Here is a 27,798-nt window from a genome sequence, read left to right on the forward strand (position 1 = left end):
CACTCTCACAGCTCTTGGGAGACAGGCCAGTCCTCGCTTACAGACAGCCTCCCAACCTGAAGCAAATACTCACCAGCAGCCGCACACCATACAACATAAACACTAACCCAGGAACCTATCCTTGCAACAAAGCCTGATGCCAGCTCTGTCCACATCTATTCAAGTGACACCATCATAGGACCTAATCACATCAGACACGCCATCAGGGGCTCGTACACCTGCACATCTACCAATGTGATATATGCCATCATGTGCCAGCAATGCCCCTCTGCCATGTACATTGGCCAAACTGGACAGTCTCTACGCAAAAGAATAAATGGACACACATCTGACATGAGGAATCATAACATTCAAAAACCAGTGGGAGAACACTTCAACCTCTCTAACCACTCAGTGACAGACTTGAAGGTGGCAATTTTGCAACAAAAAAACTTCAAAAAACAGACTCCAAAGAGAAACTGCTGAACTGGAATTAATATGCAAATTAGATACAATTATCTCTGGCCTAAATAGAGACTGGGAATGGTTGGGTCATTACACTAATTGAATCTAGTTCCCTATGTTAAGTTCTCCTCACACCTCCTATGGATCATCTTAATTACCACTTCAAAAAGTTTTTTCCTCCTGCTGATGATAGCTCATCTCAATTGATTAGACTTTTCCGGTTGGTATGCATACTTCCACCTTTTCATGTTCTCTGTATGTATAAATATCTCCTGTCTGTGTGTTCCATTCTATGCATCCAAAGAAATGAGCTGTAGCTCACGCTAAAATAAATTTGTTAGTCTCTAAGGTGCCACAAGTACTCCTGTTCTTTTTGTGGAGTGTCTAAGGAAATTGCTTGTGTGACTTGTGGTTAGCCAGTGGTGTGAAACCAAACTCCTCTTTGGCTGGCTTGTTTGGTTTGCCTTACAAGTGGAAAAACCCCAGCCTAGGGCTGTAACTGCCCTGTTTAAGCAATTGGTCCTGAACTGGCACTCTCAGTTGGGTCCCGCCAGGACCGTATCGTCACACCCAACAAGCTACACTGAGGCAAAAACTACCCGAGCCTTCCATCCACTAGGGCTGTACATGGCGTTGGCTGCTCAAGTTAGTGATCTTGGGGTAAAAAGGAAATTATAGTTGTAGAGCAGATGCAGCCCAGGTGCAGGGGTTGCCATTAGCTTCCCCCTTGACCTGACCTAAACTCCATCACTTTCCCTAGTCTAAACAAACCCTGAGCATCACGGTTATACTGTTCCCCCATTTCACAGCAATTGTTAGTCATCGAGTTCTCCCTTTGGAAACCAATTGTTTCATTCCCAGTTGCTCTGATGTTGGTTCAGGTTGTGCTGGGGAGCAGATATTTTTGCTACCATTTTCCTCACTTAAAATATATTGAACTATAACAAAGAGCAGGAAAAACGTAGGGATAGGGGTAAATGTCATTTCTCCTCTATAACAGCAGAAGAACATAGGGAATCCCTCTGATTTACCCTGATTCCTCATCACCATCCCAATCTCCCTTTTGTTCAGCTTCTTAGGTCTATATTTTTTCTAAAGGGCTGGGAAGAGGATTCCCTCGTAAATTACTTGTAATTAAACAAAGTACCCATGCATTTGGCTACCAAAGCCGCTCTGGCCCAGGCCTTGCAGGAGGTTGCTCCTGAAGATATCGCCTTCCTAATCAGCTGCATGTTGCCTTTTATTTGGGAAATACAATCCCTATCTAGGTAGAGATGGGAAAAATGGAAGTGACATTTCTGTTTAGCTCACACCTGGGAGATTCTACAAATGTGTAGAAAATGAAATCCATGTTGAATGTGCTGTAGCTGCAGAAAGATACCTCTTTTTAATAGAGACCTGACATTTGTTGTCTTACAGGGATTCTAAGTTGCACCTGAATTTAGTCCCTAATTTTAATCTGTGCCACCAGATTAAAGAAATAAAAGGGCACAGAAGGGGGAGTTGTACCTCACTATCGCTACTGATCTGTTGTGCGGTTGGTGAAGAATTCTACGCCAGAGAAGTGTAAAATTACTCCAAGTAAGGTCAAAGATTTGACAAGAACTTGGGTAGAAATTGTAGGTACTAGTGGTTCATTTTCACCCCAGAGATGGAAGCTATGGTGACCTGTGGCCCAGGTAAACTGTTTTTAGAACCCTGCTCCCTAGTTAAGTGGCATTGGTCACAGTCCTAAAGGACGCCATGATTAAAGTGGGAGCAACTGTCTTTTACCATTTGGATCCAAAGCGCAGAGAGAAACAGCTGATTCCTTCAGAGCCATTCCATGCCTACGGGTCCCAATCTGGCTGCCTTGTTGGACAAGAAGCACTTCCCTGCTGGCCAAACAATGGTAGCCAATGAGGGAATGTATCGGATTCAAAGTTCAGACTGCAGGATACTTGAATGCTGAGTCCAGAGTCTGTGGTTTAGTCAAGGCCTGCACAACTCGTAAAGCGGCGAGGGCAATATTACTTCAAAGAAAACAGCTGAGGGCTAAAAACCTTCCAGCCTCACCGAAACCCCCCCACCCCCAGTGCTGCTGAAACACCCCCCCAGCACCGCCCAGCCCCCCGAAACACAGCCCCCCCAGCACCGCCCGCCCTTTGAAAAGAACCCCATTAGCGTTGCCCAGCCCCTCCGAAACAATTCCCCCCCCGAAGCGCCGCCCGCCTCGTGGAAACAAACCCTCCTTCCCCAGCACCACCCTGCCAAAACAGCGGTAATGAACCTTGCTAATATGTTATAGGGGGCCCCTAAGGTAATATAATTAAGGTAAAAGAAATGTCTTTTTTGCTAGAAGTAGAATAAGATCTTCCCCCCACTTTGTAATCAGTCGCCCTGTGGAGTAAATGAGGTGGGACTGAGGAAGGCGTGGAAGGCAGCACCTCCAGACAGCTGCAACCCTTGGAGAGGGGCTGGGAGCCAGACCAGATCAGCAGAACAGGTCAGCCACTGACTCATCATTCACCTCCTCAGCCCCCCAGCCCCTGCTCACCTCCTCAACCCCCCTCCCCTGCTGCCGGCTCACCTGCCCCCCCGCCACTGCCCGCCCACTCGCCTCCTCAGCCCCCGCCCCCTATGGCTCACCTGTCTGCTCGCCGCCTCAGCTCTCTTCCCCCATCGCCAGCTCACCTGACCCACCCACCATTACCTGCTGCGGTGCGGGAAGCCCCCCAACCCCAGCTCACCTCATCTCCGTCTCCACCTTGCTGGGCCTGAGTGCAAAGCCGCCACACGGCTTCTCTTCCCTCCAAGGCTTCCTGCGCGAACAGCTGATTAGCAGGGGGAGGGGGGAAAGCGAGGTGGGGCATTCAGGGGAGGAGGCGGAGTGGAGGTGAGCTGGGGCCAGCCACTGGCTGCCCTGCCCCCCCCCCCGCCACTGGCTGCCCGCTCGCTTCCTCAGCCCCCCACCCTCACCTGCTATTGTGTCCTACAGGAGGCCTGTGATATGCAGGGGGTCAGATTAGATGCTCTAATGGTCTCTTCTGGCCGTAAAGTCGACTCATTTCTGAAAATCTGAGTGTAGCATTGGGAGCAGCGTCTGATGTTTCCCTGTCTAGCCGGCTTGCTGCCTAGAACGAACGCTCCTTGAGTGGGGTGATCCACAGGGAGCAGCTCAAACCTGCAAAGGGCCTGGCCAGGGGCAGGACATTAGCACAGCGAGGGAGGGGTGTGGCAGTGACATCACAAAGGCCTTTGGCAGGACCTCAGCCTATTGGTCCAAGGTGGTGGGGAGGTGGTGACCTCACAGAGAGATGCTGACATCAGCCAGGCAGGACAGGGGCGAGGGGCCAGGGAAACCTCAGAGACCCCTGTGGTTTTGCTCCAGCAAGTCTCCTTCTCCAGGTCTCTCTCTGAGGACTGAGGGAGTATTTGGGTTCACGGACGTGAGCGCCAGGAGGAGAGCAGAAGATCTCCCAGGTAGACAAGGTGTCTGGGACTCTCATTAGGCAGCACTCACACACCCAGAGCATGGACACTGGCTGAGATGGAGTGTGACCCACCAGATGCAGCCAAGTCATCTCCAGTCGCAGGCCATGAGAAGCAGGTCCTTAAAAGGGGAAGGGGCCTTGTAAAGAATCCAAGCACTGGAGGACAGGGTTTGGGTCCAGAGCGACCTAGACAAATTGGAGGATTGGGCCAAAAGAAATCTGAGGAGGTTCAACAAGGAGAAGTGCAGAGTCCTGCACTTAGGATGGAAGAATCCCATGCACTGCTACAGACTGGGGACTGACTGAGTGAGGGGGGTTTGATAGCAGCTTTCAACTACCTGAAAGAGCAGCAGTGTGGGCTTTCTCCTTGCCACTTTTGCTGGGCTGGGCAGGGAGCCTGGAGGCCTTTCTAGAAGAGAATTGGGAACTGAGTTAGAAAAATCAATGTGAAAACCAGAACCTCAGGATTAGACTCATTTATTTATAATATTAAATCTTCAATTCTAGTGTCACAGTCAATACAATTGCTTCAGCCTGATAGTTGCCCAAAGGGAAACTTAACGTCTCTGCAAGGGGAGTTGAGAGAAAACACTTTTCGGAGTCCAAGAGAGACAAGGCGGGTGAGGGTAAGAGCTTGCAGAGGACCAACCTCTGTTGGTGAAAGAGACAAGCTGTGGAGCTAACCCAGCACCCTTCTTCAGTTCTGTGTAGCCTGGAAGTTCGTCTCTTCCATAACCAGCAGTTAGAACATAAGAACAGCCACACTGAGTCAGACCAGTTCATCTAGCCCACTCTCCCAAAAGTGGCCAATGCCCGGCACCCCAGAGGACCCCTGGGACCAACATGGATACAACACCACCACAAACAAGGTTAAAAGTCAATGCACAGGGGAGAAGCATCTTGTGTTTCATTCCTTATGTCCTAGTCCCATCGTGTGGCCATTTCCTTTTCTTCCTTTCTGTTAAAAGCTTTGGTGTTTTGCACAGAAACATCATTTCCCCAGGAGAGACCCAGGCGTGGGGGCTGCATTCCTGTACCAAACAGTCACTGGAAGGGGGCAGACAAAGGCCTTTAGGACGAGGCGTCCGTCACTGTCAAAAGATCATCTCCCTCCTGCAGGTCACTGGCAGCCTGAATTTGTTCCTTATCCTCCCAAAGTCTGGGGGCTGGAATCAGCACTACCCAGCCCCTCCGTATGTAGCAGGAACAAACACAAACCTGGTCTTTAAAACAAGCTGTCCCCTTCCTTCTCAGGGAAGATTTTTCTATGATTGAAGTTGAGTTTCAGTTCCCTTCTCCTAGGGGCGGGGCGGGTGTGGGGCCAGCTCCCAGTGAGATCTGTTTTCACCTTTGCCCCGTTTCAGTCACTCTGGGATGGTAACTCTGCTCCCAGCTGTCAGGCAGCTTCCAGCCCATCCACCCTGCTCATTAACTCTGTGGTTATGTGTCACCCCCTTTGCCAGCACTCACAGCCTGCAGGAAAGCTACTCCTGCCAGATGCATTGGTGGTATAGTGGTGTGCGTAGGTGCCTTCTAAGCACTTGATCTGGGTTAGATTCCCAGCCAATGCAATAATGGCTTTTCTCTTTTGTTGTTTCCTCATCTGGAAGTGGTACAATTTCAGTCACATTGTGTTACAATCACATTATCTATAGAATGAAATAATAAATGTGTCGAAGTCCAGCAGGTCATACAGGATGGAGGCACACAAGGGGCTGGAATGTGTCATCTGAGAAAGACAGAACCCTTGGAAACCTGCATCTCCCATCCCCTGGCCTTGCGTGTTATGATTCCAGCTGCGTGAGCTGTTTGTAGGATGTTCCGGCATGATGGGGAAATGAAGTTTTGAGTCAGTTTTTGCTCCTGCAGGTTCCTTTGCTGTTACAATTATAATGACATGAACAAAAGGGAGGAACAATAAACATAACCCCCAAATTGCAATACAGGTGGGGAAAGGGAAGATCACGGTTAAGCCAAACACGTCAAAATAAAAATTAATACAAAAAAGGGGAGGGGGGAAGAGATCAGGTATGTGGAGATCCCATTGATATTTCAACGCAAATTGTTAGAATCAAAGTTCAGACTTGACACTGGAAAACCCGCAACTACCTGTCTCTCTGAACACCTGTGATGAGCAAGATGGAGTTGGGACACCTGTTCTGCTTCAATCATTTATTGTCTCTCTGTTCTCTCCTTCTTCTCCCCCCAATTCCTCGTCTCCAATGTCTCTGCTTTTCTCCTCTTGCTCCCTCTCCCCTGCCCTTTCCAGGAACTCACAGTCTACAGCATTTAGGACAAGCCAGAGCTCCCATGTTCTGCACATGAGCCTGTGTCAGAGGATGTGTGACCCCAGTCAGAACCAGTCACCAGATCAATATGACCCTTTATGGGCGACTTCTCTGCCTGCTCTGCAATTTACATCTCCCCTGCCCCCCCGCCCCCGCAAACAGGGTGGGGGTACAGCTCTGACTGAGAGGCCTAACAGGAGAAATTTCAGCCCAAAGACAAATTTGTGTGAAATGTTGAGAAATGAAGAGCCCCCCCAAATCCCCAGAACTCTAGTGTCACCCCCATGGCACCAGCACAGGGAACCCAGTGAGATGGGGTTACAGAATACAAGGGGGAGGGAGCAGGGGAGAGAGGTGACAGGGAATCTCTCTTTTTCGTTCTCTCGTCACTTTCTGTTCTTCTCTTTCCTTCCAGGAACTGCAGTCACAGCAGGGAAGGGTTTGTCTCCGTGTCTGTCACGGAGGTGGTGGAAGTGACGGATTCTGTGACTTCTGCAGTGGCCACAGTGGCTGACTCCAGGGCCACTCAATCATCTGGCTCCAGGGACCACCCAGATTTGACTCCTGCCTATCTTCCTTCGCCCTCAGTGTCTTTCCTTCCCCATTGGGGACATGCAGAGATGAACCCCAGTCAGTCTGTGTCAGAGAGTCTGTATCTCCTAAGAAATGTGGGTGAAGGATTCCAGCTGAGAACTGAATTAACTCTGCTCACCTGGGTTAGAAACTTGTTTATTTCGAGCACATAGTGGGAAATGGGACATTAATTCAGACCCAGGAGGCAAGGCAGAGGCTTCATGATCTTGATCTCCAGGAAGGGAGAGAGGATCCCCAGGAAGGAACAGAGCTTCCTTTAGACTCAAGCTGGGTCTCCTGGAAGTTGGAAAAGACCCTTGGTCACTGAGGATCTCATGGGATCGTGCTGCTCCAGAGGCTCGAGAGTCCTGGGTGCGGGGAGGGTGTCACTGCACAGTCTGAAATGGAAGGGAGGACCCTGGAAGGGACAGGGAGGAACAGAAAATGGAGAGGAATGAAACAGAATAAACGCCTCTTCTCTCTCCCGTCCCCGACCCAGCAAGAACTGTTATCAGTGGGGAAACTCCCCACCACGAACGGCAGAGACCACAGAGACATTCGCCTCACACTGAGCAGTAGGGTGACCAGACACCAAGTGTGAAAAATCAGGAGGGAGGGTGGGGGGGTACTTGATGCCTATAGAAAGAGCCCCAAATATCAGGACTGTGCCTACAAAATCAGGACATCTGGTCGCTCTACTGAGCAGTGATAGACTTGTTGTCTCCTATCCCAGTGAGAGCAAAGAGCTGCCAGAGCTGGAGCTGTGGGCTGCTGCGCTTTCCCTCCCAGAGGCTGGAATAATTTGCAGCACAGAGACCTGGCTCGGGGCTGATCAGGTGGAAGATCTGCCTACCCCTGTGGGGGGGTGGGTTCTCGGGGGAGAGTCCGAGCCAGGGCAGGGCCTGGGGGCAGAGCACAGGCGGGGCCATGGGCTGGGTACTGGTGGCTCCCCCACTGCTCGGGAGGGTCTGTCGGTGGCACTCTGAAGACGGCAGGTTGCAGCCCAGCCCCCCCTCCAAAGGGGGGAGCATCACATCCAGCATTTCTTGCCCCCTCAGCCTCGCCGAGCCCCTTATAACCACCACCCACATGCAGTGTCACTGGGAAATACGGTCAGAGGAGACTCGGGGGGCCTGGGGGGTGAAACACCTGCATGAAACTGGCTGCCTGAGCCCAGCCCTCAGTGAGTAAATCCTCAGACATCTCACCCCTGGGTTTGTCATGTCAGGCTCCAGCTAACAAGTCCCTCTGTGTGAGGGGAGGGGCCATGCAATAGACCCGGGAGGGGAGGCAGCTCTGTGCTCTGCCCCTACCCCAGGCAGCACATGGAGGCCCTCTGCTCCCCTCCCGCAATGGGTGTGCAGAGATGTGCCAGCAGCACTAAGGTGGCTCCCTGCCCACTCTACCTCCGTCCCTCCGTGCTGCTCCCAGAAGTGGCTGGCATGTCCCAGCATCCCCTGGGGTGGGGGGAATGTCTCCATGTGCTGCTCTTGCCCCAAGTACCAACTCCGCAGCTCCCATTGGCCAGGAACTGCAGCCGATGGGAACTCAGGGGTCAGCACCTGAAGCCAGCGGCACATGGAGACCCCCTGACCCGCCCACCTAGGAGCTGCTGCCGGAGGGTTGTGTGTACCGGTCACTTTGGGAGCTGCAGTGCCCGGGGTAAGCACCACCCCTCCTGCACCCCAACCCCCACCCCCAGCGCAGAGCCCGCACCCCACACCCAAATCTCCTCCCAGAGCTTTGCTTGTCATCCTTTCACCAGAGCCCCCCTTCCTCTCCTGGGCTGCAAGTAGCCACCCCTGGGAAGCCAAGAGGCAGGCACAGGATTCTGCCTCCCAGCAGCCAGCTGCACCTCCCCTGGCTTTGCAGAACGAATGGTGATGCTCTACTAACCCCACTTAGCCGCACTGAGGCGCTTAGCTTCTGCCCTGCCTTCCTCAGCTCGACTTTCCTTTTTTGCCCCATTCCTGCCTCACTTCCTCCTTTGGCAAGTCACGCAGAGGAGGCCAGCAGGAAGAGCCGGCCTCCACCGGCCAACCTCCCAGGGCAGAGGAGACCAAGCCACAAGGCTCCAAAAGGTGACTGGCCCAGATCCTCTAGCTTTCCCCTGCTGAGGCCAAGGCTCTTTCTCAGCTCATTTCACCACCCTCTGTCCTGCAGGGGTTGGGGTTATCGCAGGTGTTACCCGAAATAGGGCCAGCTAGTCAGCGTAGGGAGGACTAATGACCCACCAGAGTTTGGCAGAAAGCAGCACGTTTGTTATACTGACAGCTAAACTCAAAAGACGGCGGGTGTCACACTCACACACACATACTCACACTCCCAGGACAGGCCTGGCACTGGAGATGTCAGGATTCTGCCAGGTAAGTGTCCCCCAGCGCCGCGATGGACGGTGCGATGAGGGTAAGTCTTCCCGAGGCACGATGGAATGTAACGCAGCGAACCACTGGCCAGGCGGTAGGGGCGAAGGGCATTCACTGGAGGTACAAGCTTGTGAGTGACTCCTGAGCACAGGGCCCCTTCCCCTTTTAAGGACCTGCTCCTCATGGCCTGCGACTAGAGATGACTTGGCTGCATCTGGTGGGTCACACTCCACCTTGGGCAATGTCCATGCTCTGGGTGTGTGATCGCTGCCTAATTAGAGTCCCAGACACCTTGTCTATCTAGGAGCTCTTCTGATCTTCCAGCTGTTCAACCAGCCCCTTCATCCCACAAGCATTGCAGGAGGGAGCGGGAGGGGGAGGGGGAAAGCCACTTCACAGGTATTCAGAGAGGGAGAGGAGACAAAAGTGGGAGCAGGGGAAGTATAACAGACCTACTTAGCATAGAAATCACTGCTGCTCCTACAACAGCAGGGACAGGCCACTAAGAGCTGAGAAAAGGAAGCCATCAGGTTTCTGCCTGGTTTCAAACCAAGGACCTTTTGCGTGTTAGGGAAATGTGATAATCACTACACTACAGAAACTCTGCCACAGGGCTCTGCCCCTCCCTTCATAAGAACATAAGAATGGCCATACTGGGTCAGACCAAAGGTCCATCCAACCCCATATCCTATCTGCCAACAGTGGCCAATGCCAGGTGCCCCAGAGGGAGTGAACCTAACAGGTAATGATCAAGTGATCTCTCTCCTGCCAGCCATCTCCACCCTCTGACAAACAGAGCCTAGGGACACCATTCCTTACCCATCCTGGCTAATATCCATTAATGGACATAACTTCCATTAATTTATCTGCAAAAAGAACAAGGAGAACATGTGGCACCTTAGAGACTAATACATTTATTTGAGCATAAGCTTTTGTGGGCTACAGCCCACTTCATCGGATGCATGCAGTTAAAAATACAGTAGGAAGATATATATACACACAGAGAACATGAAAAAAATGGGTGTTGCCATACACACTATAACGAGAGTGATCAGTTAACGTGAGCTGTTATCAGCAGGAGAAAAACCCCTGATGTTGGGAGGGGAACAGGAGAAAGGACAAAAGAAGCAAGAGACGAAGAGAAAGGAGGGAGGGAGGGATGGAGGAAACAAAAAGGACAAACCCCAATGTCCCCAGTGATTCTAAGGGACAAAATCCCAAGTGTGCAATAAAATTCTGCCTCCTTAAGCTCGTGTTTTCCATCTCTAGAATTCAACTGTCACCAGATGGATCAGACTGAACAGGTTTCAAACCTCCAGGAGGCTCTTACCTTCTAAACAGGGACGGCTGTTTTCTAGTAAAATCACTAAAAGGGAAGGAGAAAACTCGAAAGAGGTTCCTCCTGGCGCTCACGTCCGTGAACCCGAATACTCTCTCAGTCCTCAGAGAGAGACCTGGAGAAGGAGACTTGCTGCAGCAAAGCCACAGGGGTCTCTGAGGTTTCCCTGGCCCCTCGCCCCTGTCCTGCCTGGCTGATGTCAGCATCTCTCTGTGAGGTCACCACCACCCCACCAATAGTCTTTGACCAATAGTCTGAGGTCCTGCCAAAGGCCTTTGTGATGTCACTGCCACACCCCTCCCTCGCTGTGCTAATGTCCTGCCCCTGGCCAGGCACTTTGCAGGTTTGAGCTACTCCCTGGGGATCACCCCACTCAAGGAGCGTTCGTTCTAGGCAGCAAGCCGGCTAGACAGGGAAACATCAGACGCTGCTCCCAATGCTACACTCAGTTTTTCAGAAATTAGTCGACTTTATGGCCAGAAGAGACCATTAGGGCATCTAATCTGACCCCCTGCATATCACAGGCCTCCTGTATGACACAATAGCTACTTTTGGGGCAAACACATTCCAGAAAGGCATCTAGTCTTCATGAAATGACATCAGGAGATGGAGAATCCACCACTTTCCTTGGTAGCTTGTTCCTGTGATGAATCATCCTCACTGTTGAATATTTGTGCCTTAGTTGTAATATGAATTTGTCTCTTTTCATCTTCCAGCCATTGGGTCTTGTTATGCCTTTCTCTGCTCGATTCAAGAGCCCTTTAATACCCAATCTTTTCTCTCCATTAAGACACTTCAACACTTCAATGAAGTCACCTTTCAATCTTCTTTTGATAAGCTAAACAGGTTGAGCTCTTTCAATAGCTCACTAGAAGGCATTTTTCTCCAGCCCTCAGAACATTTGGTGGCTCTTTGCTGCCCCAGCTCCAATTTCACAACATCTTTTTCAAATGAGGACACCAAAATTGGAGGCAGTATTCCAGTATCAGTCTCACTGATGCCGTGTCAGCTCCTGTGATGTTATTGACATAATCTGTAACTGTATAGATCACCATTGCGACCACTGTTCTATATTTGCAGCCAATATTGTAGAAAGGTTGTCGTGTAAGGGATCTATGGAGAGGTTCTGATTGGCTGATTATAATGATGCTATCTCTAGATGTGTATCATTTTTGTAGTTGACGTTATTAATATTGGCTCTATGCTGCCTGTATTTCAAACTTGTGCTCTGCTTCCGGGGAACACCCCGGACAAGTTGGTGTCAGTTCTGCCTAGCCTGCTTGATGGCCCATTAAGGACCATCAGCTCTACAATCGACCCATTGAGAGAAGGCAGATACGCCTTGTGACTCAGCAAGCTATGCAGGGACCTGCCTATGGAGAGAACTCTAAGGTTTTTCTGTCCCAAGTGCTGGATAGAGTGTCCTTGGGACAAAGAAAGCAAAGACCACATGGCAAGAGACTATAAAAGGCTGATGCCTCATCTCCATCTTGTCTTCAGTCCTGCTTCATACCTCTGGAGGGACTTTGCTACAAACTGAAGCTCTGTACAAAGGACTGAATGACCCATCCCAGCTTTGAACAGACTCCAGAGACTTGATTTGAACCTGCAGTTTATTCCATCACCGCTACAAGCCTGAACCAAGAACTTTGCCATTACTGGATGTGAAAGGTTAAAATCCATGTGCATTTTATATAACAACCTGGTCTATCGATTGTGCCACCTCTTTTCCAGACCCAAAGTCCAGAGTATGGTCAAGGGACCAGAAGCCTAGCAAATAGTGATCAGCTAAGAGAAAGCTGGATAAACAGAAAGCCTTGCTTGCTAAGATAGGCCTGGTCAGCAAATTGCCAGGTGTTGGAGCTAAGAACTAAATCATTGTGTCTTATTCAGAGTTGCAGATTGAGCAAAAAATCCCTGTTCCTATTGTGTTAGTCTCTTCTGTAGGGAGACATTTTTCCCACAGAGCGAACCTTGAGTTTATGAAAAGTTGGCACGTCAGTATAAGATATGGCATCCTTCCACCTCCCTTCCCAGGGACCAATCCTGCTGTTAGACACCCAAAAACAATCTTTATTGCCATATACTTTCACTGTTTCTTTGATTTAACCCCTAGGAATGTACCTGTTGGACAATCAAAGGAGTTGCTCCATTCCTATGGACCTCAAATCAGAATTCAACATATATATTTTATACTAATAACATATCAAAGTATTAATGAAATGTTAACTTGCTAACTTGAGACCATGGGTGGAGACATTATGTGACCTGTTAACCATTGGCTACTGTGCTATCTTGTCTTGCTGCAAAACCTATCCTGGGGTGTGGAACTGCCTAGCCTGTCACTTTCCCCCGCCCGTGGAAAATCTATATATTCTATTGTAATTAATTAATTAACAGTGTCTCTGAGCCTAATAAGCCCACTCCACCATCACTGTGTGTAATAAACTCCTATTCTTGACCTCTACACAGTGGAGATTTGTGTCCTTCACAGACACCTGCTGAAGAAAGAGGAGATTCAGCATCCAGCTTGGCTGAATGTGTCTCCTCTCCCCACAGCTTGGTTATTTTTGAGGAAATGGAGAAGACTGCCTTTGCCTAGCTGTACATCGCTTGCAAAAGAAACAGGTCTTTTTGGTGACAAGTGTTGAAAGGAGCCATTAGACAAACGTGGAGACAGGAAAAACGTCCCCTAACTGAACTGGCATCTCTGGATGCTGAAGTCACAACACAAAGTGCTAAACACTATATGAGAACGGGTGGTGTCAGAAGAGTCTCTACCAAAACCTTTCCCACCAGCAGGGGCATCTATGTGCACAGAACTCCTGGTAGCGTGATGGCTGCAGGCAGTGGAGAACTCCATTTTGGCATCTCTTTGTCAGTGAACATCTGCAGTGGCTGCTTAAAGGTCTCTGGATAGTGATCTTTGGGAAGAGCTGGCTGAAGTGTCTTCCTAGTAACCAGGAGATCCTGGCTTGGCCTGACAGTTCTTCCTTGCAAGTCTTGAGGGAAATGGGAATGTCTGTAGTTTGAATTTGCAGGTGTTGTCCTGACCATCAAATGGAACAGTTGCAAGTATTTTCTTGAGGCAGGCACCATAGCTTAGCTGGCTTAAAGCACCTGTCTAGTAAACAGGAGATCCTGGGTTCAACTCCTAGTGGTGCTTTGTTCTATGGCTTTCGTCTGCTCTGCTAACATTTTCCTGTGTCTTTCCGGGAAACAGAAGAGACCTCCCTTGTTATCCAAGTAATTGCTTGCTAAGGAAAAGGTTTCTTTGGAGAGAAACATTGGAAAGAATCAAATCACAAGCATGGAGTTGATGAAAAGGTTGCTGTGACTGACATTAGCGTGGTGGTTGCTTCAACTACAATTGCTGCAACACAAGAGCCTGCGCCACACGTCCTTGTGATTCACTGGGGATGTCTGCACACAGATGTCATGTCATCTTCCTTTGATTGTCACTGATGAAAATGGAGCAGCTGGGAGAAAAGTCCCAGAAGCACCTGCCAGGTAACGTGGAGGTTAGAGATGCAGCACCCAGTGGTGCCTTGCCAAATGTGTCCACTCCTCCCACCTTTGGTCAATCTTTGAGGAAACAGAGAAGACTGCCTCTGCCTTGCAATGCAAATGCTTCCAAAAGAAACCGGTCGTTGGAAGGAGGCACCTAAGAACCGTGGAGACAAGGAAAAGGTCACCGTAACTCAACTTGCATCCATGGCTCTTGAAGCCACAACGCAGAGCACTAAGCACTGTACGACCACAGCTGGGGACAGAAGGGTCTTTTCCAAAGGCATTTTCCACTTGCAGGGTCCTCTCTGTGCGCAGAATTCCTGATAGTTTGATGTCTGCCGGCCCTGGAGATCACTATTTGGCATCTCTTTCACTGTTCCAGTGAACATCTGCTGTGGTTGCTGAAAGTCTGTGATGGGATCTATGGGATGCAACCTGAACAGTGGGACCCTGAGCCCTGTGTACCACTGCCTGGGCTCCCTCTCACACGGTGATGCTGTGAATCTCTGGCAGATATTGCACTTACACAGACATCCACAGGTAGGGACACATCCAACTATTACATGAATGCTTCTCCCAGCCACTCATAACACTAATGATAGAGAGCGTCCCGCCAATTCCCCCAGCTCCGCAGCCTTGCGCCCCTGGACCATACCATCTTTCCTTAATCAGAAGCCTGATCAGTGTGAGTTTATTACGCAGGGTCCACCCTTCCCTCACTATGAATAGTACATGAACCAGCCTACTAATGGAGCTGCGATTTCCCAAGAACTTCAAGCAAAATACACCAGTTTCATAAAACAGATTTATTAACTACAGAAAGATGGAGTTTTAAGGATTATAAGTGGTAGGCATAAAAGAGCAAAGTAAGTTACCATGGAAATTAAAGATAAATTCACAATCTAAACTTTACACCTGATTACACTAGGCCGTAGTTAGGTTATGCACACAGGACGGCTTAATGCTCGAGCTGCAGTGCATGCTGGGCAGGCTTAAGGCCGGGCTCCCCATGGCAGGAGAGAAGACGACTCGGCCCCTGGAGGGGCAGGCTGGGGCTTCCTGGATCCCATTTGCTCACAGCCAGCGCCCTGCCCCCACTCCCAAGTCATTAATGGCTCCCCCAGGTCAGCCAGAATGGAGCAGCGGTTTTCACTGCACCAAGTCCACTTACGGCTTACAGGCAACTCCCAGACCCACCATCTCGGCCAGAAAGGAGCCCACTCAGCCTCGCCATTGCTGCTTTTCCTTCCCCAGAACCCCGCTTCTCCTGGGCTGCAAGTAGCCATCCTGGGAAGCCAAGAGGCAGGCACAGGATTCTGCCTCCCAGCAGCCAACCGCACCTCCCCCGGCTTTGCAGAACGAATGGTGATGCTCTACTAACCCCACGTAGCCGCACTGAGGCGCTTAACTTCTGCCCTGCCTTTCTCAGCTCGACTTTCCTCTTTTGCCCCATTCCTGCCTCACTTCCTCCTTTGGCAAGTCACGCAGAGGAGGCCAGCAGGAAGAGCCGGCCTCCACCGGCCAACCTCCAACAGCAGAGGAGGCCAAGCCACAAGCCTCCAAAAGGTGATACGCCGCACTCCTCTAGGTTCTCCAGCCTGACGCCAAGGTGCTTTCTCCACTGCTGTCAGCACCCTCTGTCATGCAGGGGTTGGAGTTATCCCATGGACAGGCCAATAGGAGGAGGAGGAGCGTCTTCCTGAACAGCAAGGGATCTGGGAAAAGGAAGCCAGCATGTTTCTGCCTGGTTTTGAACCAGGGACCATTCACGTATTAAGAAACTCCACCTGCTTGGGTGTTGCTCACCCTGGCACAGACCGATGGACAAACCTGGAGAAAGTGGTGGCAGCCCTTCAATAGGTCAGCTGGCAGAGCAGAGCACTGGAGCGGGCACTCAGGAAGTCGTCCTTACGTCGTCCTTGTGACTCCAGCTTGAGGGAGAGCTGCTTTTTCTTCCCCTTGCTGAGAAAGAGCAAGAGAAGAATGAAAGGTCAGGTGGGCCAACTCGGTGCAGAAGCCCATGCTGTCTTTTCCTGCTGCATAGCCTGAAATGAGGGACTCGTGGCAGTTAAAGGCACTGCTGCACTTTCAGAAAACATCCCACCCGTGCACAAAGGGGGACAGAAGAGCCTGTTAGTCTAGCACGCTCCCAACTGAACTACTTCAGCAGCTGCTCAGTTTCTTTTTGGCCTCCTGCTTTTCTGTCTGGGATGTTGTTGTCAGGTGTGGCACAGAAAAAGGACGTCATTGCAAGCGGCCCATGAAGACAAGATTCACTTTTGCCTTCCTTGCTCGGCTTTACTTGCTTCCTCGCCCTATTCCTGCCTTAGTTCCTGGGTTACCTGAAGGCGAGGGCCAGCAGTACCAGGAGGAAGTTGGGCAGCTAGACCCTGGTGGCAAAGTCCTGCCGCCACTTGCCACCCCACTCTCTTCTCCCAGCGTCACATATTGGCCACCAGGACTTGGGGCCCAGCAGTGCAATTGAAGGCACTGGACAGAGTCACCTCGCCTTGAAGCTCCAGCTCATTAAACCACATCTTCAGTCGCTGATGGCCAATGAGAGACCGACATCGCTTGCTATTTTAGCACTTGGAAATGCCATTGGTCAGTCATTGGATATCTGTAATGCTGTTACAGAACAAATGAACATAGAATCTCAGTGTGACATACTATACCTTTGGAGCGTGCTGTAACCCCATAATCCTGATTGTCATATCATCGTGCTCTTTCTTATAGCGCATGACTTGTAAGGTATGAGGGAATGGATATGATCTGCTGAATGTCAGTTCTCTACCCATAGATGTAGAACATTCATGCTTATGAATTTATGAGAATTGTGCTGTGTGGTTTTGACTGTGCTGTAAGGTGTGTGATTCATACAAATATTATCTCCCCAGTGGCAACAGCAAGGAAAGTAACCAACACCCGGACAGGGTGTCAAACAACCATCGACAGCCATTGCCCAGCAAGGGAGCTACAATACAATGACTCACCTGCATGAGGACACCCCAGGGGAATTGCTCAGACTTGCTTGGAGAGACGCAGTGATGCTCACCTGACTCTGAAGGGGGGAGGGAGGGCAAAGCCATGAGGGAAGAAAGGACATGATAAAAGGAGAGACATTTGCCAGGCTTTATCTCTCTCTGCCACCTACATCTACAGACACCCCCACACCAAGCAACTGAAGCGCTGATGAAAGGGGAGAGCCTGGCTGAAAAGCCACCAGCCAGCCTGTGGTGAGAAGCATCTGTGTTTGGAAGGGTACTGAAAGGGTTAAGATCAGCTTAGAATTAAAAGCAATGAGGAGTCCGGTGGCACCTTAAGGACTAACAGATTTATTTGGGCATAAGCGTTCATGGGTAAAAAGCCCACTTCTTCAGATGCATGGAGTGAAAATTGCAGATAGAAGCATAAATATAGATTGGAACATGAAGAGATGGGAGTTACCGTACAAGGGGAGAACCAGTGTTGAAGGCTAATTCAGTCAGGGTGGATGTGGTCCTCTCCCCATAATTGATGGGGAGGTGTCAATACCAAGAGAGGGAAAATTGCTTTTGTCCTGAGCCAGCTACTCCCAGTCCTTATTCAAGCTCAAATTAATGGGGTTAAGTTTGCAAATCAATTGTAACTCTGCAATTTCTCTTTGAAGTCTGTTTTTGAAGTTCTTTGAATGGCTACTTTGAATTGTTGGGTAAATGTGCTATTGACTATACAAGTCCCATATGGTCTCATGATCTGGATTCCTGGTTTTACCCACGTGGCCTGGGTTCAATTCCCAGTGTGGGAACAATGCAGAGCTTTTGCTCAGAGGAGGCAGGAAATGAAAGGAATGGGAAGGATCCTGCCAGCAGGGAGTTGGACAGTGTTGGGAGGGGACCCCAGAAGTGGGGTGGGGCAGTGGTCTGGGGAGATGAGGGAAGGATCCCAGCTCTGTGGGAAGTTGACATTCTGGAGAGCACAGGCCTGGCATGGGGTGGGAAGAGTGAGTGTGTCCTCTAAACTCACCACCAGCAGACTTGGAAGAATTACGATTTGTTGGTAAATGTCAATTTCTGTGTAAACACACGACCCAATGGCAAAATCTTTCCATCGATAATCATCAAACCTAACAGATGGGCAAAAGTAAGAAACATGCTGCTTGAGAACTTATCCTATTCCAATCCTCTAGGGTTCCCTTTTGCCTTAGGCACCACCACGTGGGCATTTCATATCCCTCCTCATTTTCACACAGACACACAATTTCCTTTGCACAGATCCATGAACAGCAAAACCTCCCTGTGTCTCTTGTCTGAGCCAGGGCATTCGATTCCACTGAAACCTTCTCTCCTGCAATGGCAATGGTCAGACAGAGAGGATGCGTCCACCATCCCCCTGGCAGTGAGATATTCACTCTCCTCTTCATGCTGCTGTTGTTATTCCATGAGTCATCAAGGATGGAATAAACAGCTGAGTTTCTCCAGGATGAGGAAAGAAAGGAGCCACCAACGGCCTCAAAAATCTCAGTGCCCAGAGAAAACCTGCCTCTGTTATTGGACTCCCAGAGGTGCTGGCAATACAACGGGAAAAGGGACTGTCTGAATTGCCAAGGCAGGGAATGAACAATCTACAGCAACATCATTAACCACAAACACACTCTAATCATGCTCCAGCCAGTAGGGAAATGGGCAGGAACTCTGGCTGTTCAGCCATGGCCACACGTACAGAGCTGCACAGCAGTGAGTGCGCTGGGGAAGCTGGTCTGAGCAAACAATTTGTAATGACCCTTCAGTGAGAACAGAACCAGAGTGTAGAAAGGCCCCTGTGTTAAGTGGTTGTGGCTGAGGCCTTAGGTAGCTGGGCTAACAAACCATGGGTGTCTTTCTGTGAAGGTCTGATCCTTGCCAGCTAGGCAAGGCTGGTGTGTGGTGTCTCCATGGCTGTACTTCCAGGGTCTGCTCACAACAGTGCCACAGGGAGCCAAGCCTAGACATATTCAGAGGCTAAGGCCAGGTCAATGTTTCAAACAGTGAGTCTATGCTGCTGCAGCTCAGTAATGGAGATGCTCTGTGCCAGGGTTTCTCAAACGTCCTTTCACTGCAACCTCCTTCTGCCAAAATAACTTAATAAGTAGCCCTGGAAAGAGGGACCAAGCCCCTCCACTCAGGGAGTGCTAAAGACTGAGCCCCAGTGGGGGGAGGGCAAAACCAAAGCCTGAGAGATTCAGCCCTGGGTGGAGGGGCTCAGACTTTTGGCTTCAGCCCCAGGACCCAACAAGTCTAATGCCAGCCCTGGTGACCCCATTTAAACAGGGTCACAACCCACTTTGCGGTCCTGACCCACAGCTTGAGAACCACTGCTCCATGCTGAGGGGAGAGAGTTTTCCTGGTGGTGTAGTCAATCCACTTTCCCAGGAGGTGGCAGCTCTGTCATGGGGAGAAGCTATATCAGTGGGTGTGCAAGCTGTGGTGTTTACCACATTTAAGAAGTTTAATCAAACCCCATTTTTAAAACCACCTGTGGTCTGGGAATGGCAAAGGAGCTTGATGAAGCAGGGTCTGTCCTTCAAAGTCCTGGAGATCATGATTCCATACTCCTGTTGTAATGGGGGTACAGCTCAGGGGTAGAGTGTTTGATTGCAGACCAAGTGATCCTTTGTTCAAACCCAGGTGCCCTCTTAAAGAAAAACATTTTCATTTCCATTCTCCATTATGTACAGGAGCTCCACCATACGAGGATGCTTGAAATGAATGTGAACACTCAACATTTCACTGTTTGAAATACACAAATTTGAAATACAGACAGCATAGAGTCATTATCTATAATGTCAACTACAAAAATGATACACATCTAGAGATAGCATCATTATAATCAGCCAATCAGAACCTCTCCATTACACGACCACTTCTCTGTAATATTGGCTGCAAATATAGAACAGCGGTCACAACGGTGATCTATACAGTTACAGATTATGTCAATAAAGTCATAGGAGGTGACACGCATCAGTGAGACTGATAGTGGAATAGCCTCCAGTTTTGGTGTCCTCATTTGAAAAGAGGTTGTGAAATTGGAGCTGGGGGCAGCAAAGATCCACCAAATGTTCTGAGGACTGGAAAAATACCTCTAGTGAGCTATTGAAAGAGCTCAACCTGTTTAGCTGATCAAAAGAAGATTGAAAGGTGACTTCATTGAAGTGCCTTAATGGAGAGAAAGGATTGATTAAAGTGGCTCTTGAATCGAGCAGATAAAGGCTCAATAAGAGCCAATGGCTGGAAGGTGAAAAAGAGACAAATCTATATTACAACTAATGCACAAAATTCAACAGTGAGGATGATTCACCACAGGAACAAACTACCAAGGAAAGTGGTGGATTCGCCATCTCTTTATGTCATTTAATGAAGACTAGATGCCTTTCTGGAATGTGTGTTTGCCTCAAAAGTAGCTCTTGCTACAGGAGGCCTGGGTGATATGCAGGTGGGTCAGATTAGATGCTCTAATGGTCTCTTCTGGCCATAAAGTCGACTAATTTCTGAAAACTGAGTGTAGCATTGGGAGCAGCGTCTGATGTTTCCTGTCAGCCGGCTTACTGCCGAGAACGAACGCTCCTTGAGTGGGGTGATCCACAGGAGTAGCTCAAACCTCCACAGTGCCTGGCCAGGGCAGGACATTGGCACAGCAAGGGAGGGGTGTGGCAGTGACATCACAAAGGCCTTTTGCAGGACCTCAGCCTATTGGTCCAAGGTGGTGGGGAGGTGGTGACCTCACAGAGAGATGCTGACATCAGCCAGGCAGGACAGGGGCGAGGGGCCAGGAGACCTCAGAGACCCTGTGGCTTTGCTTCAGCAAGAGTCTCCTTCTCCAGGCCCTCTCTCTTGAGGACTGAGAGTATTCCTGTTCTACGGATTTGAGCTGCCAGGAGAACCTCTTTTGAGCTTCCTCCTTCCCTTTTAGTGATTTTAATGAGAACAACAGCCAGTCCTGCTTTAGAAGGTGGAGTAGCCTCCCATGAGGTTTGAGAACCTGTTCTGGGGTCTGATCCATCTGGTGAGAGTTGAATTCTAGGCACACGTCAGAAACCCTTCCATGAGCTTTCAAGGAGGCAGAATTTTATTCCACACCTCAGATTTTGTCCCTTAGAATCACTAGGAGGACATTGGGGTTTATCGTTTTTGCTTTCACTCTTCTCCATCCCATTCATCCTCCCTCCTTCTCTCTTCTTCCACCTTGCTTCTTTGTCCTTTTTTTTCTCCTGTTCCCTCTCTCAACACCAGGAGAGGTGTGTGTGTGTGTGTTTGGGGAGCGCCTGCAGCTCCTGCCACTGTGGGAAGCCCACTTCCAAAATGTAGGGCTGAACTAGTGCTCGGGCAGTGATCCCCACCAGTTACCTGGGCCATCCTTTGGGCTCGCTGGTGAGAACCCTCAGCCTCCCGTCCTCAGTCTCCACCCTGATTATGGCTGAGCAGGGGTTATTGACAGGAGGAGACTCAGGTCCTTGCTGTTCTTTTTAAGACCAAGAAATAAGTCAGAACCAGTTCTATGTTTGATGAATTTTGCTGCTTCTGCATTAATGGTCTCTGAGCAATTCACAGCTCTTTAACATTGCAGTTCTCCTCAAATACTTGCTGAATAATTACTGTGCACTGTTGTTGGTCTGAGTTCATCAGAGCACTTTATCAGGTCATTCACTGTCTGAAATTCAAGATCCAATGGTAAGTTTGAAAATCAGGCTCTGGTTCTATTCCCAACTCCGCCACTGTCTCTGTGTGACCTAAGACAAGTCACTTCTCCTTTCTCAGCCTTAGCTTCCCTCTTTCAAGTAGGGATAATAATGATCCGCTCATACCTACCTCATGTGGGTGCGTGGAGGCAGAGGCCAGCTCAGGTTTTGCCGTTCCAAGCAAAAAATATTTTGGCTGCCCCCACCCTCAGCCCTGGGGTCCCCCGCCAGAGGAGCCTGCTAACTGAGCCCTAGGTTCCCCACCCCACAGCCCCTGCCACCCCAGCCCTGGGCTCTCCCCCGCCCCTGTGCCAACAACATAGGTTTGTTCCCAGTCCGCCCAGGCTGAGCTGCTCCCGTTTATACTCTGTCTCCAGTCGGAGCATGCCCAGAGAGGGTGAGGGGTGTGGCCTCTTCAGCCATGAGCATGGCGCAGTTAACCCTAGCAGTGCCAGGTCAGGTTGATACACCTCATCCCAGACAGCATTTCCCAAATTTGGGGATTAGCTAGAGATCTCTTCAGGAGTAACCTCCTGTAGGGACTGGGTCACAAATACCTTGGGAACCAAATACCTGGGCGTTTTCCTAGTTCCGAATCACTTGCTGTGGAATTCATCCTGGATCATCTGAGACAATATTGACTTAAACAACTGAACTACCCTGTGACCATGTGCACTTACTTTGGTCAGTTGCACCCATTTGGGGTCTGCTGCTGTTCACCTTTTCAGAGTGGAGATTTAAACATACGACTGATTCTTTGATAATATGTCCAACAGCTTGGAGTATTCTCTCCTGTTGACTGAACTGCATCTGAATTTTCTCCATGTCGTCATGCAGGGATAGGGGGAAAAACAAACCTGAAGTAAAAAAATGGTAATTTGTCTGAAATTTCCCAAAAAATCTGAGCTACGTTCTGTCAAACAAAACTAACATGCAGTTATATGACCAAGGAGCCTTCATGAAAGATAGAAAACCCATCTCACAGAGAGGTAGAAGACACTTTCATTTTAATTTAAAAGTGAAATTCCAGACTAGGTTACATCTGATGTCTCAGAATCAGGATGAGAGATTCTCCCATGATCCACTGAAACCTGCTTCACCCAGCGCTTTCTCATGCATCCGACGGCGGGTATTCACCACAGCTCATGCTCCAAAAGTCTGATAGTCTATAAGGTGCCACAGGATTCTTTGCTGCTTTTACAGATCCAAACTAACACGGCTCCCCCTCTTATACCTTTCTCATTAGTGTTATTTACAGGAGTTTTAGCACCTTCATAACGGGAGAAAAAACAGCCGACCTTCCCAGAAGCAGCTTTGCCATTGAGGGAAAAGGGGATTTGAACGGTGCTTGGGATCCATTCGAAATCCCCTTCCAACTCTGACACTTTCATCTCCTGCCAGACTGACTCTGATTTAGGATCAAAGACGTGTACAAGCACCATTCCCAAGCATGGACAGCCAAGAACATGACCCCACCAGACACGTTGGGAAGCGAAGGAATACGAAGGGGTGAACTGTGCATGGCTCAGGCACAAGGTAACAGTTCTGGGGTGATGGGGAAGGATGGAATGTCTGAGTCGCCCCATCTCCTTCCAGTGTCACAGAGCCTAAAATGACCCTTATTTCCTGACACTGCTCAGCTCTTCATCATATTTAAATATATTTTAAATGAGAAAAAAGTCAACAAAATAACTGCTGTTCTGCACAATCCAGGGTAATGTGAGAACAACTGGGAATGAGGAAATCTCTCCTCAAAGAGGAACTTGACGTCTCTAACAGTAACTTTGCACTGGGAGGAGGAGTATAAATGTGAATCTCCAGGTTTGTTTAGAAAAGGAAATGTGATGATGGTTAGCTCAGACAGGAGGAAATGTGCAAGATAACTCCACCGACTATCCATGGCCCATGTCTTTAGTGCAAGAGTAGTTCTCTTTTTACATCAGGAAAGTGAACTCAAGCTAGCTAACTCCATGACAACCACAGTGATGAGACCCAGGTAGATTTTATCTCAACGTAGCTGGTTGAAGACACCCCCCATCTCCCCCACCTGGGGTGATGACATTCCTGGTAGAAAGGACACACACTCCAATGACTCACAGGACAATGGAGTTGATACAAAGGACCACAGGATCCACCCCAAAGACAGGCGAGCTTCAAAAGTGGGCAACTCATGTGTGGGAGCTGAGGAACTACAGTGTGCAAAAGATGCAAACAGCCTTAACACTCACTACCTGGGAACTGTCAAAAGAATTAAAGAAAAAAATCTTCTGACAGCTCTAGAGAAGGTTTTTATGAAGTTTATCTCCTTTACGGATTCTCTGATGTTTAGAAAGGCCTGAGCTACGAGTGAAGCTTTTCCCACACTCGCAGCATTCATAGGGTCTCTCTCCGGTGTGGACTCTGTAATGTGTAACAAGGGTTGAGCGCCGAGAGAAGCTTTTCCCGCACTCACTGCATTCATAGGGTTTCTCTCCTGTGTGGACTCTCTGGTGAGAGATAAGAGAGAAGAGGTGAGTGAAACTTTTCCCGCACTCACGGCATTCATAAGGTCTCTCTCCTGTGTGGATCCTCTGATGCATAGTAAGGTTTGAGCTCCGAGAGAAGCTTTTTCCACACTCGCAACATTCGTAGGGTCGCTCTCCTGTGTGCGTTGTCTGATGAGAGATAAGGGCTGATCTCTGAGTGAAGCTTTTCACGCACTCACAGCATTCATAAGGTCTTTCTCCTCTGTGTATTCGCTGATGCCTACTAAGGGCTGAGGTACGATTGAAGCTTTTCCCACACTCACAGCATTTGTAGGGTCTCTCTTTCGTGTGGATTATCTCATGTCGAATAAGGGTTGAGCGGTAGTGGAAGTTTTTCCCACACTCACTACATGTATTCTCTTGCTTTTCCGTGAGGATTTTCTCCTGGGACATAGTTTCCTTGAGGTCCCTGTGAGGTCCCTGACAATTAATGGGTTCATCCACTCTCTCCTCGGAGTGGTTTCCCTGCTCTCTCTCTGGTCTGGGGTAATTTTCACCAGCTTTTCCCTGCTCATGGGGGCTGGACACACTCCCTTTGGATCTTCGCAGTAATTCCCCATTTGCTTCGGCAAGCTCAGCATCTTCCTGGTGAGGATTCTGCTCCTCGCTCTCCCTCACCACCCCATCACCTGCTAGAAGACAGGAGAAATCTCAGAATTGGGGATGGAAAGGCAGAGAACAAACCCAAGTAAGTGCTGGAGAGACAGAAAATAAAAATCAGGGACTGAACTCCCCCTAACTCTTCCCCACAGGGGACAGTGGAGGGGATCAATTCTGCTCCCCACCCAGGACTGGCCTTTAGGGGGGGCCGTACGGGTGCCCCACCCAAGGGGGTGCTGGGCGCAGGGTTTGGATTCCCACCTGACCTGCTGCCAAGAGGCTCGCTGGGCTGATGAAAGCGGCACAGGGAGGCAGATAAGCAGCTGCGTGGAGTGGGAGAGACCTGAGCTGCAGGGGGCAGCTGGACCACCAGCGTCAGAGTCAGGTGACTGCTCCGAGCAGAGGGCCCCTCTCCGCCCTGCTCCACGTGTGCAGCTGCTGCTGTTCCTGTCCCCAACCCCCACCTCCGTTCACCCCGGGAATCGCCCCGTCCACCCCCGACTGGGAGCATCCTCCTGACTGCTCTGCAGGGGGGAGGTGCTGATTGATGGCAGGGTGATCCCCTCCCCCCCATCCGGGTACCCGATTTCCACTGAGCTGGGGTGACGGGACAGGGAATCTGCATGTGCTGCTGCCTCTCTGGGGCCGAGCTGCTGGCAGCTGCTTGTGACTGAACAAGCCTAGTTCAGGCTCCTGAACCTGAGAACTTTCTTAAAGAGACAGCGCTCACTCACTCCAGGCACATACTACCTTCTCTTCTCTCTCACTCACACACACACACACACACACACACACAGGGCTCCTGCATCGAGGTCACTTCCCCACCTGGGCTGTGCTGAGACATCAGGAGCAGCTGCTCTCCTGCCCTCCCCTTACGCAGCCTGCAGGGAAAGTGACCTGGGTGCAGGAAGCCCTGACATCGCTCCTTGCTACCCTCTCCCAGCCCACCAGGGCTGTGTGGGGCGGGGGAGCAGCAGTCCAGTGGGGGAGCGAGCAGCAATGCCAGCTGCTTTGTGCATCTCAGTCAGGTTCCCCACTTGGGTGCAGGAGGGGGATGCCGGGGTTAGAGGCAAAGGGGGCACAGTGCAGGGGTTGAGGGCACAGGAGAGTGGTGCTTGGGGGTGGCAGTGAAGAGCTGCATAGAACCATAAAATATCAGGGTTGGAAGGGACCTCAGGATGTATCTAGTCTACCCTCCTGCTCAAAGTAGACCAATTCCCAACTAAATCATCCCAGCCAGGCTTTGTCAAGCCCTGACCTTTAAACCTCTAAGGAAGGCTGAGACTTCCACCACCTCCCTAGGTAACCCATTCCAGTGCTTCACCACCCTCCTAGTGAAATAGTTTTCCTAGTATCCAACTGGAGTCCTCCCCACTGCAACTTGAGGTCATTACTCCTTGTTCTGTCATCTGGTACCATTGAGAACAGTCTAGATCCATCCTCTTTGGAACCCTCCTTCTAGGCAGTTGAAAGCAGCAATCAAATCTCCTCAGTCTTCTCTTCTGCAGACTAAACAATCCTAGTTCCCTCAGCCTCTCCTCATAAGTCATGTGCTCCAGCCCACTAATCATTTTCGTTGCCCTCTGACTGGACTCTTTCCAATTTTCCACATCCTTCTTGTAGTGTAGAGACCCAAAACTGAGATACAGTGTACTCCAGATGAGGCCTCACTGCAATGTCGAATAGAGGGGAATGAGCCATTGTCTCTCGATCTGCTGGCAATGCCTCTATTTGATACAGCCCAAAGTGCCGTTAGCCTTCTCTGGGCAACAATGCGGGGCAACTGCTGACTCATATCCAGCTTCTCATCCACTGTAACCCCAGGTCCTTTCTGCAGAACTGCTTCCCAGCCATTCGGTCCCTGAGTCTAGTAACCAGTGAATGGGATTCTTCTGTCTTAAGTGCTGGACTCTGCACTTGGTCCTTGTTGAACATCATCAGTGTTTTCTTGGCCCAATCCTCCTAATTTGTCTAGGTCCCTCTGTATCCTATCCCCTACCCTCTTAACGCATATCAACCACTCCTCCCAGTTTAGTGTCATCTACCAAACTTGCTGAGAGTGCAGTCCACGCCATCCCTCCAGATCATCACATGATGGTGCGGCTACAGGAGCGGAGTGCAAGGGCTGGGGTGGAAGGGGGCACAGTGCAGGCAAGTTAGGGGCTCAGGAGGGGGCAGGTGTTGGGAGTGCTGACGACGGGGGCAGAGGTTAGGAATGAAGGGGTGTAGGGATTAGGGGGTGCAGGAGGAGCAGGCATTTGGGGCAAAGGAGACACAGTGCAGAGGTTGGGGAAGAGGACCGTGGGTTGCCTGGTTGAGCCTACTAGGAGCTTCAGGGGTACACAAAATGCAAGTTTGCCCAGGTGCCATTTCCCACGCCCGGCCCTGCCCAGCATCCCATCCATCCGCCTGCCCACTTGCCTGCACCCACTTGCCACCACAGAGAAGAAGCACTCAGTAGTGAAGGGGAGGGAGCTCCAGCCAAAGTGTGTCAATCATCATGTAGGAAGCCAGGAGTGAGAGCTGCTGGGGATCTGTCCCTGAGCTCACAGAGTCTGTGTGGGAGATCCCAGCAGAGTTCTCTCAGTGCCACGGTAGTTTCTGGGTTGGTTTAATGTTCTACACCTGTGCACAGGAGACTTTACAGGATCTCGCTTTCCACTGAACCAGGAGATCCAGGACCCACGGCTCTTCCCCTCGTTCCAGCTGGGAAGATCACAGAGGGTTGAGAAACTGGAAACCCTGCTCAAGAGAAAAAAACAAAGAGAGATCAGGGAATTCATAGGCCATCTATCATCATAAAAACATTCCTATTAGTTTAACCCCAGTCCATTTTAAACAATAAAATCGCAGGGCCAGCTCCCCAGGTGCTCTAAGGTGCAGAACACTCTGCTTAGGAGGATTTAACTATCCCTCTTTCAAGGGAACACACACAGCCAGACACTCATTATCAAAGAGGCTCCTAAAAACAGAGACTGGAACTGCAT

The 27,798-nt window shown here is 50.0% G+C and overlaps 1 protein-coding gene and 2 non-coding genes across 3 annotated transcripts in view; all 3 read left to right on the forward strand.

Annotated features, from left to right (window-relative positions):
* The window catches only part of LOC120381700 (zinc finger protein 850-like), a gene marked incomplete at both ends in the record, with an annotated part of 483,140 nt that overhangs the window by 76,393 nt on the left and 378,949 nt on the right, over positions 1 to 27,798 (forward strand). The window lies entirely within an intron of this gene.
* Positions 5,417 to 5,488, forward strand: TRNAR-UCU. Its single transcript has one exon. It is a non-coding gene; the product is annotated as a tRNA-Arg (tRNA).
* On the forward strand, positions 13,575 to 13,649 carry TRNAT-AGU. The gene has a single exon. It is a non-coding gene; the product is annotated as a tRNA-Thr (tRNA).

Source organism: Mauremys reevesii, linkage group 14 (genome assembly GCF_016161935.1).
Source record: "Mauremys reevesii isolate NIE-2019 linkage group 14, ASM1616193v1, whole genome shotgun sequence".
Classification (NCBI taxonomy): domain Eukaryota; kingdom Metazoa; phylum Chordata; order Testudines; family Geoemydidae; genus Mauremys; species Mauremys reevesii.